This window comes from Nothoprocta perdicaria, unplaced genomic scaffold (genome assembly GCF_003342845.1).
Source record: "Nothoprocta perdicaria isolate Ctin4 unplaced genomic scaffold, notPer1 scaffold_34, whole genome shotgun sequence".
In the NCBI taxonomy this organism is placed as follows: Eukaryota; Metazoa; Chordata; class Aves; order Tinamiformes; family Tinamidae; genus Nothoprocta; species Nothoprocta perdicaria.
This window is the reverse complement of record NW_020455577.1, coordinates 1,224,816-1,240,390: the sequence shown is the minus strand read 5'-3', so window position 1 is coordinate 1,240,390 and position 15,575 is coordinate 1,224,816. Positions and strand designations below refer to the sequence as shown.

General features: G+C 42.2%; 1 protein-coding gene across 1 annotated transcript in view; it reads right to left on the bottom strand.

Moving 5' to 3' along the window:
* The window catches only part of TEDC1 (tubulin epsilon and delta complex 1), a 57,398-nt gene that overhangs the window by 24,346 nt on the left and 17,477 nt on the right, over positions 1–15,575 (bottom strand). The window lies entirely within an intron of this gene.

The window sequence follows — 15,575 nt, the reverse complement described above, 5'->3', positions numbered from 1 at the left end:
TGTGAATAGTGGCCCACGAAGCGGAAAAATAGGGTTTTGTCCCCATTTTTCTCCCTGCTCATAGGTACCTCTACAGCACAAGTGACTACATATACGGGACTGGATGCCAGTAATAAAACCCAGCTGAAGGACTGGTTAAACATTCCGGCAACAGTTAAGTTGCTTGATTTTAAAGCAGCTTKGTCAGGTGGTCATGAGCTGCATATGACAGCAGCAGGCACGGCTTGTGACAGCTAGAGAGAACAGAAAGTTCGAATGGGGAGCCTCTTGTTTTTAAATCTTTTTTAAAAAATCTTGGAAAAACATAACCTAGCAGCCCTGCAGTAGCACGCTAGATTGTTTCACTCATAAATCAGCAATGGGATGGTTACACCACTCAGCAGCATGCTCAGTGACACTGTCAGGCCACCTGCAAGAGCCAACATTTGAGTTTCTGTCCTTCGGGAGAGGAGTCGCTGTCTGTGGATTTGCACCGGTCCGTGCTCTGCTCTGTACACACCTCGCAAGGGCGTGATGTTACTGCCATGCAGAGAGCAAAGCACAACGCAATAAAAGCTCATGTTCTACAAATATCCTTGACATATCGAGGCAAAAAAAAACCATAAAAACAAGTAAGCGTTAGCTGCAGGAAATAAACTGCACGTTATTTGATCACATGGGTGCTCTGCACAGGGCCCAGCAGCAGCTCACACGTACCTGCCCCTATCAAATGAAGGGTCATCTACACCAGCCAGCATCCTTCCTCCCAGCTTCATCACTTACTCAAACTTCTCTTGCTCAAGCATTTACTGTTCTTCAAGGACACCATGGCTCGGGGGACTTTGAGGTCAGTGCTACATGTTCTTAAAGGCTTTTTTTCCAGAATCCAGTACTCTTTCCTTATTCACCCCATGCCAATACAATCAAGGCAGAGACAGTTGGTGTGTGACGAGCAGCTCCACTTCTGCTGCTATATAAACATCTGTAATGCCAGGCATAAATGCACAGGCTGCAGCTAGAGCTCATTTTCACTGACCCGGGGACCCAGATGTAGCTGTCCCTCCTGATGAAATTTAAAGACTAACATCTGCAGAAGGGAACTCGCTTTGTCTCATGAGCTAAGAGAAGCAGTAAGTCAAAATCAGCCCTTCTGTGGGAATCTAAACAATGTTTAGGGATAACATATGAAGACCATCTTTCTCTCCACACAAAATTAAGACAAGAAATCCATTTCCCTTTTTTTTTTTTYCCCCTCTTCTGGAGGAAGCTATTGCTGTAAAATACTTACTCTGGGAGAAAAAGTAATGACAAATTCCAATTGTCAAGCTCTGTGGAGAAGCAATTTGGTAATGAATGCTGAGAGTAAACACTTTGCACTAACGACAGCTAAACCACTGCAAAGAAACTCTTTGGCGTAAATGCCTTGCAGGCAACAGCTTTTGCAGAGAGGCTGAATTGTGCTCAACTGAGATGCCTCAGAGCATCTTCCTGGGACCTTCCCAATGATGCAACTGAGGGTGAGCTATGTAAATAACAGTCTTCTCCTCTGGGACATGGGGTTGATTCCACAGGACAAACATCCGGCATTCGGAGCAGCTAACACACCCCCAAAAACTGAAAACTTGGATTTCAGAACACCCGAGTGACACCATCTTCSAGGTGCTTTTGGACACTCAACCACAGGCCAAAGCTGTGTTCAATATCTGCATATGTAGCTGTCACAAGGATCGTTATTTAAACATACCCGTAATTACTGTTTCTGCTAAGATATTAATCTTTTCTCGGGGTACTTACCAGCATACTGCTAAATCACTGATGCCTGCAGAGTATTACAGAAATCAATAGTTAATAATTTGCTGCATCACATACCCTGTTCAAGAGCTAAGTCGCAGAGAGCTCCCCACAAGTGTTTAATTTCTGCTGCACACAGGTCATAATTCAGCTATTATATCCCTTGCCAAAGTATTTTACAAGAAAAATTGCTCTGCCTAAATATCCAGAAAAAAAATCATCCTATTTTAAGACTTGGGTAAAAAAATAAAAAATAAAAAATAAAAAAGGGGGCTTTCAGCAACAAATTATGTTTCTTGGTTCAGAGACAAAACCCTTTGCTGATTCATCACTTATTCACATATGGCTGTATATAGCAAGCTTGCATCAGACTCCAGATCTGGGCAAAGCTCGCTCCAAACGCCAGCATCTCCGAGGCACCATTTGAAGCTCGCTCAATTAAGGCACAGTTGGAATGTGCCKGCTTTTTGGAGTTCCATATGAAAGCCTATGTGGAGAAAGTACCAAGAGACTATTTTGACTTTTATTTGTTTAAGAAGAAACAGCTCTATTCAACTTGAATTTTAGGAGGAAAAAAGAATACAAGTCCTAAATGCCCAATTATTGTGGGATAGAAGGCAGAAAAGCTCCTTCAAGAGAATGCAAGGGAAAGCAGGGATGCGAGGAAAGTAAAACATAATAACCACAATTAATGCCTCAAAGGCCTAGAAAAATACTGGAGGTGTAAGAGGGAGGAAAGAGGGAAGCAAAAGAGGAGAAAGAAATTACAACCCTCTAGTTAAAGCTTAAGTGACAAAGATCATCACTATAAAACAAAATTGCTGTTTTGAAAGGATTTAGAAAACAGCTGTTTAAAATGAAACTGAGAGGAGATGGAATTTACTGCAAACAAAATGAGACATTTGGAACATAAAAATGTAATAYTGTTTTTGCATTGATGGGCAATGAACTGGAATACACTAACAACCAAATTCATTTGCAACAGGTCCAGGAATTGAGCACTTTCCATCTTTCTCTAAGGACATGGCATATATCCAACACAAGGCCAAAAAAAAAAAAAAAAAATCAGAGAAAAAAACCTGAAATGTGAGTTTTATACTTTAATGACCAAGATCAAGATGGATGAGAATGAAAAAGGTGAAGTTCATTTTCTTCCCCAAAGGTACCACTGACTTGGGTGCGTGATTAGGCATACCTGAAGAGCTGCATTTTCAGGCACTAAGTACATTTTGCTAAGCATAAGCTCAGCTAAAGCACATCCAGTGGGTTCCAAAAAAACCACAATTTACTTGAGAGACATCTCAGCCAGAAAAAATTCAAAGGACAACATTAAGTTTCATCACAGTACTGCCTGACAGCTGTTCACATTCTCCTGTTATCCACAACTCCTATGTAGCTGGGATCAAAGAAAGACCATTACTCATCTGCTTTTATTCACACTGCTTCTGTACACAGGAAAAAAAAATTATACATATTCAGTTTCTTTTTATTCCCCCTGTATACTTGCCCATTTTCCTGTATTTTTAACAACTTTCCTATATAAATGGAGGCCAGAAAAATACACACAGAAATAGACAGAAAGAGAAGCTATTTCTAACTCACTTTTTGGACTGAGATGCATTTTGAAGGCAACGCTACACTGCTGAAGTGCTCCCATCCCCGTGCCTCCTCCTTAGGATTCCACACTGCAAGTATTTTCACACCGTGAAGAGCTAGTCACAAGTGTGCACACGTGTGTGCGTGCACACTCACACGTCTTCCCATCGCCAACTTCAGGAGGGAATTTACCTTTTAGATTTTCCCCTTGCCTCYTTATTATTCCATCCATCCTTGCTACCAGCTTGTTACACCCACCTGCCTCCCGTGTCCTTTCCGAGATCCTTATCCTGCATTTGACAGTAAATAGACAAAAATAGTATCCTTATACAAAGCCTAAGAGCTTTTTTTCTTTTTCCTCTCTCTCCCTACTTTTTTTTCCTTCCCTGGAGCATGGACCTTTCTCTTCAAAATAAGAAACGCTATGTAGCACAATGCTATGAAATGCTATGTAGCACAAGCACCTTTGCTTCCCGGCAYGTAAGGACCTGTGAGCTTTATCATGGGACCTGGCTGGCAGTGACAAAGCTGCATCAAGGGGACAGGGCTGCCCAGCTCCACAGAGCCCCAGGGCACCATCAAACACACACCGTGGCCAGCACTGACACGCACAGCGCCCACTGCAACAGCACCTCTGAGCACCAACAAATACAAACACCAAAAGCACTGGCTGCCACCCAAAGACAGAAAAAGCAGCACGAACACGAATGACATTCACCACCAAAGACCCAGCAGCACAGAAAATCACCGTAGGATGCACATGGCACTTCAATAATGAATGAAAAGAGTTATTCTATATGCAGATTAGACAAAACCTGCCAGCTCAATAGGAACAGGATCTCTCCCGACCTCACTCTTCTATGACAAGACATCATAGCCTATCTTGCATGCAGGTATTTTCACATGTTTTAACAACGTGCATTATCAACGAGGCAAACTACTAATTTAAAGTCTGCTGCAGACTCCCTTATGTCAATTCATTTCTCCTGCTGCTCTAAGCCAGGCTTCTAAATTAAGTGACAAATATATTTAAAGAAAACCTCAAATCTTAAACCACTTGCAAAGCATGAGTAATGGCTGATTTTACAACTCTAATTCCTTGGCTACTTAGAAAAACAAAGATACCTGCTAGTAGAAGTAAGGCAACATTATGAGCCAATTGCCTGCTCTGTTTAATTTTTAAAAGTTATTAAAATCTCTGTCAGTCTCCTTCCAATCCGAGCTGCATTCCCACCTCACAGAACAGATTTGGGACCAAAGACAACACAAAGCATTAATTTAACTTCTCTAATTGCAGTTGGAGTGGAGAACACAGTTGCCCTGTTTTGCCCGATTTTCCAGGTGGCTTAAGTGGTTTTTTTTTGTTTTTTTTTTTTTGACCAAGAGCTGCAAGTTGCAATGAGAAGATGGGGCTGTATTCAGGTATTTGCACCGAGTGCTACACAAAGAGGCCGAGTTCCTTTCCTGAAGGACTGGACTACTTGGCTGGGGAGCGCTTAGTGTGCAGGGTGACAGCAGCCCCAGCCCAGGACCATCCCAACTCYGCAGTACTTCAGGATTAGCTGCCACCAAGAGCCGTATTTTGGCAAAGAGGAGCCAAAATCCTCTTTAGCTCCTCMAAAGGAGGAGCAAATCCCTTTCTTCTGAAGCTTAACTGATTTCTCCTGGTAGAAACAGCAACATTGACACCTCAAGCATACAGCATAGATGCCACCAGGGCAGGGGCAGTCTGCTCCCACCACTGGCTTTGCCAGCACTTCCACCAAAAATACACGACCCAGGGCCAGTTGATGATGAGCCACCTCAGCCTTGTCTCCACAACTGATTAACTTGAGCTGCTTGGTCTCAGGGGGAATTATTTTATAGCAAACCAATGTCACCGCCTGGCAGAACACACAGATTCTGTTAACTATGGCAAAAACCAAGCAAAAGGACAGGAGTGAAACTCTGCATCATAYTCTCAGCGCTGCTGTCTCTGGTAATCACGACCAACTGCTCACATCAGTCAAGCTGAGTAATGCAGTTTCTGCTTCGGCGCAGAATATGCCTACTGTATTTCAGAGATACCTTCCTTTCTCAGGGTGTAGGACACCAAGATATTACTGCTACAAAGTCCAGCAATTTATGGAGTCTGTGATGAACCATTGCATCATTTTTCAAGGACCAAGAACTCTACATGCTTGGTCAATAAAATGTACTAAATAATAACTCATCCAAAAAAATGGTGATGGCAACTCCAGAACTGCAGCTCTATTAACTCCTTTTTTTTTGTATGGTTAAGTTTAGCTGAAGGCAATATTAGTGACAAATTGCAGCCCGGGGAAATTTTCAGATCAAGGTAATAATGCCATGAGGTAGAATGATTTGCTTTAGTGTTGCTATATAATGCTGCAGCTCTTCCAATGGGACACTAATTGCAGCCAGAGGCCACCTTGCTTAAAAAATATCTAAAGAAATATTTTAGCATTAAAGCTGTCTTGAGCAATAAAATAAAAAATAAAGTATCCTTCCCAAGAAGGGGCACTGGCAAAGTAAAGCTGGGTACAGAGTTCAACTGAATGATTCAAAGCTGGCTGCAGGAAACAAATGAGCTGCTTGCCTGACAGGGAGGCTGCTCTTTGGATAACGCTATCCTCTTGCTTCTTTAAATTGTTTAAATTTTCAGCTTTTATTCACCTAGAGCATGCCTAACCAATCTGCATAAAGCATTTTCAGCTTCCCTGTCCCTGTTTGGCCTCTTTAATTGCCTCCTTCTGGGAGGGGACACTTCACACCGCTTTGAAAGGGAACCACCACCAGAACGTGAAGGATCTGTGGAGGTRGAAAGTGTCTGCCCTAGAGCAGGCAGAACTGAATCAGCTGGGAACAGCAGGCATCAGATGAGCAAAAAACCACCAGAAGCCACAGACAGTTGCCGGAAAGGAGGAATGCAGARGAGGCTGTTTTGATCCTACACGTTCTTTCAGATCTAAAGCAGAGTTTAGCTCCTGCAAAGGCCTCTCAGAAGCGTGAGAGAATCGCTCTGCGCCTTTCCAGCCTCTCCATCCTCCCTACGTTACCGCTCTCAGGGCTAAGCGCTTGTTCCTTCTGCCACCAAATCCAAAGCTCCACCCCGACTCCAGCTACTCTTGGCTCTGAGATGATCCCRGCTCACCTCCTAGTCATGATCTGGAAGTCTGGGTCCACTTCTTCCAGAGAGGAGCTAAAGCCGGCTGCTGCACACACCAGGGCAGAGGAGGAAGAAGAGGGGAGCATCTCCTCACCCAAGAGGCTCGTTCCACTGTCTGCCCCCTCAGGAAGCCAGATTAAAATGCAGCAACCAAGAACAACAGCAATCACATTTTGCAAATTCACATCTTTAAACATTTGCTTGCATCTGTCTTAGAAATATCAATATATGCTATTTTCCTTCTACAGTTCCCAGCTGCTTAGAGCCCTTTGCTTTCTTAAAATGGACCAGGAGTCCAGCTACAAGCAAACACCACACAAAAATAGCTTTGAAGCCCTTTGATCTCTGCAATTCTCCTGATTTAATACCTATGGCAAGGGTTGCATCAGCTCCGCCTCACTTTCCAAATTAATACCCAGTCCACCGTTCCTAACAGGTCTTAATAACTACTATAGCAAACCATGTTTTGTGTGATAAATGACAGCAAAAGAACTGAAAACCAATTGTTTATGGCATTTAGGAAGGAAAATGAAAAGGCAACCTACCACCTCCTCCTCTGGAATGAATCATTAAAAAAAAAGGCAGGGATAACATTCTTTGTTCTTGTCACACAGCATGRGGTGGGCAGCACACACTGCCACTGACAGCTCCTTTGCTTCCTTAGCTCGGATTCTTTCCTTGTGAGGAAGTACGAGAATAAAAAAAATGATATCTGAATCACTGAAAGGTTTTTTTTATTTTATTTTTAAATTGTCTTCTCAGTAGCCATTGTCCTACTCGAGGAAACCGGTAACAGCCACCAAATCATCTCATTTGTAACYGGGTATTTACTGCTGCTCCAGTAACTGTAGGGAGGAATTTCCATGTGCACAGGCAGAAGCAGCAAAAAAAAAAAAAGTGAACAGTTTTCTCTCATTTCCATAACCTTCAATGAGCCAAGCACAAAACAAATAAAACTTTCCCCCAGAAAAACCTCAGAAATAAAAACAAAGCAGTCCAGCTTTTAAAGGTGGTCTAAGGAGGCCTGCTAAGAGCATCAATTTGTTTAATTATAATGTGCTGAAGATCCTCATTATCCAAACGTGGGGCTCCTAGCACAGCTCACCCTTCCCACAGGAGACTCCACACTTCCCTATGCACCAGGTTTCATCCCCTTCAGCTTTCTCGGGAGAGCCTCCAAGCCACCACCACTTAGGTGCTGGGRCCCAATGCATAATTCAATATAATATCTATTCTCCTCCACAATATTAATAGCTTAGCTCCCATGTTAGCCCTCACCAACGTGACTGCCACACATATAAAATGTCTAAAGTAACTGTGGCTAGAAGAAAAACACAACAAATTAACTTAATAGGGGAAAAATGCCCTAATTGAAGCTTCTGAGACCAAATTTTCAGAGAATTATAMATGATCCCAAAGCACTTTATAGGTGTATCTATTTAACACAAACCAAGACCTTGCAGAGATGCTTTAGGCAGATTTGATGGGGTTGGTTCCCCAGCCAATGTAACTACAGCACATTGCAGATCAGCTCTAAACAGGAGCTGGATCAGGAAACAAGAGCCACCACTTACTGTACCCGGGATCCCGGCCCTCACTTCAGCAGGGTATGGGGCACCATCCAGGGACAACGCTGACACTGCTGCACAACCCTGCGCTGAAACACCTCATGGCCTCCGAGCAGAGGCCACCGGGAACGGCTCTAGCCAGGAATAAGGCACATTTCCACCAATTAATCTTGGAATATCAAACCAGATACATAAAAATGGCTCCAGCAATGGCCCACCACGGACAGCAGCCCAGTTTGGTGGTACTTGAGAACTCAGAGGCACAGAAATACATCAGCCCTCCAGGAAAATGTTCTGCGTTGGTCATTAAGGCTCCCTTCTTCCTCCAGCATTTCTCCCCCCCTTACTACTATTTCTTTGCTTTCACCATTACTTTTATTCTTATTTTCTTGGCCACAACTTTGATTCAAAAACAAAGCAAGCAAACTCTGCTCTCTGAATAACTCTGCAATAAAATATTATCCTAATGAACATACTTAAAAGTGTCCTACAAAGCCAGAATTTTCTTTTCTTCCAACCAAGAATTCAGTATCTTTATGTCTCAAAAAAATAAGACRCTTTCAGAAATTACTCCTGAGGCATCGGAGCTGCTTCCTGGGAGGACCGTAACCTCTAGAGATACTAGATATGCCTCACAGAGTCGAGTTAACAGCCTAATTGCAGCAGCAGCCTGTCATACTGCACTGGACCATCACTAGATGGGGATGAAATATTCTGCTGAGGTCAGGGAATACTCTCAGAATCCTGCCAGCAGCAAAACAGTGACTCAACCTCCAGATAAACCCAACTTGCCCATGCACAGCATGCACTGTCCTGCCTAACTCTCCAGGCTTGATCCTTACGTCTTTATTTGATCCCTCCTGTCATAGCCTTGCTTTAGTACCTTAACTCATCTCTTTCCACCCTGACAGGGTGAAGAGACATTAGAATCATTTAGTGAAAGAAAAATATAAGAGAACAAAACAGGGAATATTTTAAGAAAGCAGAGCCCTTGCTACTTTTAGGCAAAAGGCAGTGCTGAACATAACTATGTAAATTCCAAAACCTTATTTTAACTTTAAAACATCTTTAAATAATTTACCCTTAACAATTTGCCTTACCTTAAAAAAATTACCTACCTTTTTAAAACGTTTAAATATAATTTACCTTTCTAAAACTGGAACAGGCTGCCAAGAGCGGTTGTGGAGTCTCCTTCTCTGATCTTCAAAACCCTTTGTACACAATCCTGTGCCACCTGCTCTAGGTGACCCTGTGTGTGCAGGGGGGCTGGACTAGGTGATCTCTAAAGGTCCCTTCCAACCTTAAAGAGTCTATGGCCCTATGTGTGACCATTGGTCTAACATGCAGTTCACTGGTGAACCCTGAAGTTTAGCACAGGGCAAAAATTCTAGAACTTCTTGTCRTCCTATCATTAAAGAACTTATTTAAGAGGCAGCCAGCAGTAATCACCAAGAGAAAAAAAAATCTGCTTAAAAATAACAGGAGACAAAATTTGTTATTCCTGCAGAACATATCAGCTCATTAGCTGTTTTGACTACAAAATTCAGCAATCAAGCAAGTTTGCCATGTGCAGACATACAAGCAGATTTAGCAAAGAGTCAGGAACCACCACTGCTCCAGACGGAGTTTATTCTGGAAGTGTGCAAGTTTAATTGCGTAGCTGTGCTCAGATCCTTTCGGRGACTGCCTGTCTCCTCCAATCTATTGCTCCACAAACCATGTTGCTCCTTTTGGGAAGCTTGTTCTCCACCTTCCTGGTCTCATTCACAGCAGCTTCATTCTTCCTCCACCTAAAATCTGGTTCATGCTACAACCTTTCGATGGAGAGTTGCCATGCAGAGCTCGGCATAGCACTTAAAAAAATGAATTCCGTGCAACGCAGAACACGGACAGAGAGAAGGAAAAAGGAAAAATAAAAAGCTCATGTTCAGGAATATTTAGAAGCCTCTCTACAATTACTCTTGAAGTTTATGCCATATTTTTCTATACACAGGGCCCCCTCGAGAAATTTCAAATACTTTTTTCCTTCCCAAGAATTGAAGCAAGATGACAAATAGGCAAAGCTGTCCCTATTTAGAAAAGTAGTTACAACATGAAATATGGATCCTGTTCCATGATGGAAATAACAGAATGATGGTTCTCACCAAGGGAGTGAAGCCATGAACACAAAAAAAAAAATGCTGAGAGTCTTATCAAGTGGAATTARTTGCCAGGGCATCACAGAAGATAATGAAAGCAGCTTGTCCCTGAAGCTCAAGGTCATCCATTTAGAAGAGCCCAATTTTTTCCTCCCCTGGAATTTGCATGCAGTAGAAGTCTTCACTTCCTGAACTAATCTGCACAGAAGTGACAGGGTTTGGACCCCGGCAGGAATGTGATTTGTTTCCATTGGTATCCGGGCTCTTTCAGAAAGATGTGTTGGCTCAACTGCTTCTCATACAGCAGACGGATGGACATCATAAAACATCAGATGGTGACATAGCAGGCTGTCTGAAATTCAGATAAGGCTACATATCCTCCAGCCCCACCATACAATACCACAGCAAGGCTATATGTAGTACATACCAGCACAGGTCTACGTCAAATCAATAGCTCTAACAGTGTGCCAAGTTTAGCAGCGGGGTTTTAACAGTTGGGTTTCATTTAGCTACTGCCTGCAGCGCCTGGGCTCCCAGKAACATTCCCTGAAGGCTCAAGATACGGGCTGTAGGATATGAAATACACCGGAGAGAGCAGCCGGAATTATTCCACAACACTTATTCCATTTCCATCCAAGATTGTCAGCAACTTCGAATCCCATTTGGAGCTATTCCAACACCATAGTGACARTTCAGTGACCACTGAACAACTTCTTGCAGCTAGTGCATTGCCCTTTCCCTGCACTGCCTTCCTGTCCCAGGAGGTGGTGCCACCACTCACTCGGCATGGTCTGAAARACTTACACACAGGGTTTGTGCTCTAAAAATACCAGTTGATCTTAACATTAAACATGCCTGTGCGGTTGAAGTACTCCAAGGGATCAGAAGGATTTTTGCAAAGCAGCACACAAGTCCATATGTGGACGCACGTGGCTCAAAGCAAAGCCTCCCATTTTGCGCAAAGCAATTAGCAAATGCACGTTCAACATTTTTGGAAATTCAAAGCCTATCAGTTCCTAATGCCTCCAATCTGGATGTTCTTGTTGCAAAAAGAACAGAAGCTCTTCAGTACTTTGCATGAATTCAAACCACAGGCTATTACAGAGAAAGGATAAATCTGTTGTCAACCCATCTGTAACTGCCATCTGGGACAGATGTTTTAAATGGAAACTGTCAGGAGATTTAGGGTCCACAATCAACTGATCCTAAAACTTGATCATTTACCCCCTTGAGTATCCCAATAAGAAATTACAGAGTCGCAAGCRATACTAATATTGAACATGAGCTTCCTTCTCTGCAGTCTGTGAGCAGCCTGAAAAGCTGATTGACAACACAGCAATATCATCCCACCCCATTCCTCCCAATCCTTTCTGCTCGAAGAGCTAAAGCTCACCTGAATTTTTTATGGACAGGGAACTAATAATATATAAGGTAGGGGAAGCCAGAGAGACTATCTATTTTTTTGTGATTTATTTGCTACCACAGACCTTGCTTCCTTAGGCCAGTGAAATTCCCTTTAAAACAATTTAACTATCAACAAATATTTATATTTTTCGCAAAATTCTGAAATAAAATGACTAGCCATTTGCATATGACTATTCCAATTTCACGTCGCCATTCTTTTGATCTCTCTACACGCTCATTTAGCAGACCCTCACATTTTGCATTATTTATTTGCTATTGCCCACAGAACAACTGATSTACTGGCATTTCAAAGTTCTTCCTTTACACATTACTTGAACAATTTCAGTGATCTCTCCAGCACTGCACCAATGACCTAGTTCTGCCTACAACTTGTAATATCTGCTRAACACAAACCAAGCAAGACTGAATTCCCCATATAACAGAGTTTGGGAAAGAGACAGAAAGACCAGTTAACAAGCTGCTTTGCTTCAAACTTCATTGATCTCTATATGGTCGTGTCTTGACAAGAATCGAGTTAATTTAGTGACTCTGAAGGTCAATACACATCCTGCAAGCTCTAGGTAAAGCATGAGAGCKGGTGACAGTGCGCCGCAGAATTAAGGCAAATGTGCTTCGTGTGCAAGAACAAGATTATATTATCCCCAAAAGTATGAAAAAATGCCCAATTAGTCCCACTTTGCAACTGCTGCCTTCATGGTCACCAGAGGGACGTGCCTACCTCCTCAGAGCTAGACCAGGCTGTCCTGGGGAAGGAGAGGYGAGTTTGGGTTACCTTCACACACAGCCTAGGCAGGCTCTCCCTGCAAGGCTTCCAAACTATTTTGAAATTTCAATTCTGTCCAGAGACATTTCCAAAGGTGGCAAATGACGACAAGCCCTAGTCCAACATCAGCAGACACAGAGAATTATTTAAAACAAGCAATATTGATAAAACTCCAAAAAAAGGTATCAAACAGTACGTCTAGTACGTAGGACATTGTCAAATGCAAAAGATGCTTTGGAGATGTTCTAACATAGAGTGATACTTAAAACAAGTTTTAAAGAGAAGCTTCCTGGCACAAGGAACACCCAGCTTGCCTGGCAAGACACAGGCTGCTGTATGTTGCCACACTGCAGTTGACACCATTTTGCATGTTCTAGCATGTTCTCATAGGCAAAGGGCTTCACACTGGTCACCAGTGACTCTTAAGGAGCTGCTTCTGCTTGGAAAACAACAGCCAGCATATTTCTCATCCAACAGCCTACAAGCCAGAGYGCTCAGAGGGTCACGACAGCACCCTGGGAAGGAGAGGACCTGCAGGTGAACTTGAAGAGCTAACAGGAGAGCGCAAACACATTTCTTGGAAATTTAATAAAACCAGAAGTAGCCTCACCTCCCATCTGCTGACACCTCCGGGTGGCACAGCAGCTGAGCACAACTGACCTGCAATTCAGACACACGTATATAACCACCCACAATTCAAGCTGCAGGAAAATTCAGATTTTGGYCAGGTCTCACTGGAGAAAAACATAATTACAACTATTACAAATGGACCATTTCCAACTCTATGAGTCTGACATATTCMTGACGATAAAAGAATAATCCTGTCCAGTAAAATGCTTGTATGCAAAAGCATAAAGAGTTTTACAGATAGACCATTTTAAACAAGTAGAAGTGAACAGGGAACTTCTACAAAAAGGGGGCCACATGGCTTTTCCATTTCATAAACTGAAGTTTAAACTTCTTATTTATCTGTACTCTGCTTTTTTCTCAAAATAAAAACCTCTTGCTTTATTATGGGTCATGGCAAGTTCTCTCTCAGGATGGTTTCGGTGGAAATGAATTCTTGGCTTCAGTAAAACCAGCCCAATGTCCTTTCTATGATAATTTTGACACTTCAATCTACTTTGCATTTTCATCCTTTGAAGGATGCCTAGCACAAGAAGGGATTTATAACACCATCCACCRACAGGGATGCATTACAGTGAGATAACTGATATGCTTGCTCTTTTTATTGATCCATGGAGCAGGTTATTATTTGAAGTAATACTAACAGTAATGTCATTACTTAAAGAGAAAAAAAATACTTCACAGCTTTTAGAAAATACATTTGTCAGAGTGCTACCATCTGCACCAATGTTTGAAGACCAAGCAGTTTAAATATGCATAATTTACTTAATCTTATGAAGATATTTGAAAATAAGAGGCATCTTATTACATTTCCCAAAGAAGCCTCAATTTGCACAGTATTAGATCCATCTGGAAAACTGGCACGTGAAATAGCCTTGTCCTCATAAGTCCATACTGGTTTGCAGTATGAGGGTCTTCATATTCGCTCAGCATCTGACTTTGGGAAGCCGCTCTGGGGAAATCAGGGCAAGAGGAGACAAACTCAAACGATGACAGGAAGAATTTTAAGTCTCTTGAGAATATATACACACACATATATATATATACACACACACACACTCACATACACACATATATATATATATATATGCTGCATCATTGTGAGGATCTCCTGCTATTGTGCAGGAACATCTCTTCTTGGAGAGGTTCAGGAGGTTAATTTAGCAGATGATTACAYTGACAGACAATTAAAGACCATCCAAGCAGTTAAGTATCACAAGAAAGGCCCTTCCACTGCTCCTGCGCTGAAGCTGCAATTTGTTTAAGCCTAYACCTGGTACAGGGGCAGAAATGAGAGATGGAGACTATGGGTGGCCACCCACAGCTTATCTGCACAAACCAGCTTCAGCTGCCCTGTCTCTGTCCCCCTCAATGACCACTACTGTTTTTAAGGAGTATCCCTTTTTTTATTTGCTTGGAAAACCTGGAAAAGGTGAAATAAACCCTTCACAGATTATCACTCAGCAACATAGCTGTTCACTAAACCTTCCTGACTGCAGMATTCAACCTAACCACCAAGTTTGAAATAAAAAGATTTTTTTTCCCCAGGATTTTGCTAAGCCTCCAGTGAATGGCACACCTGACTCMGACGTTGCACTGAGCCTCTGGGTATGACACACTGCCTGCTCAAACACGGTGCAACCTCACACGTCTGGTTCTACGGCTTTAATCCGGAAAGGGAACAGGATGCAGGAAAGAAAAAAATCTGGAAAGAATCGTTTACAGCACAGGCAAAAACAACCAAACTTTATCAACCTATCAGTACATTTTGCTACAACAGATCAGTGATTTACAAGCAGGCTAAAGGCTCTGAAACATTCTAGCTGCAAACTCCTTCAAGGCAGCCTAGATTTTAGTCCCAGCTCACCAGACCTTTCTGGACAGTTCAGGAGACTATTATAAAGTACAGACCTTAGAGGACTGCACTACTGCATGTTGAGAACTGCTGAGCACACGGTAAAAGGGGAAGACTGTGAAGCAGAAAACAAACAAAACAAAAAAATCTCAAGTTTAGTCACTTTCTCCAGGAAAAAAAGTAATTTTCCAAGAAAACATTCTACATGGTTCAATCTTACCAAGAGACTGGCTACAAATTGTTCTTCCACAAAATATTCAGTAATGAAAGATTAATATTCACTTTAGTCTAGGGAGTTGRAACATAAGATTGCCTCCCATCTTCAAGCCTACTCCTCCTGCCTTTCTTTGTGTGCAATATTTACAATGCCCACTTCTACTTTTAAGGTAGCAGCAGCAAAGGTATTTTCCTTGAGTAAACACATTTGGTTAGACTGCAGAAACCGGCCAAATATTGACTTGGTTAAGGGCAAGCTTAGCTTCAAACTGATTTCAGATGCACACAGGATGAACTACTTGTAAGGAGAATGTGTTACACTGTACTGTACCATTTTCAATAATAAACTGAAAAATCCATGATAATTGAGTATTTTAGAACAGCAGAAATAAACAGTACGTTAGAGAAAAATGACATTGCTCTAAAACATTCCTGACAATAAAACACT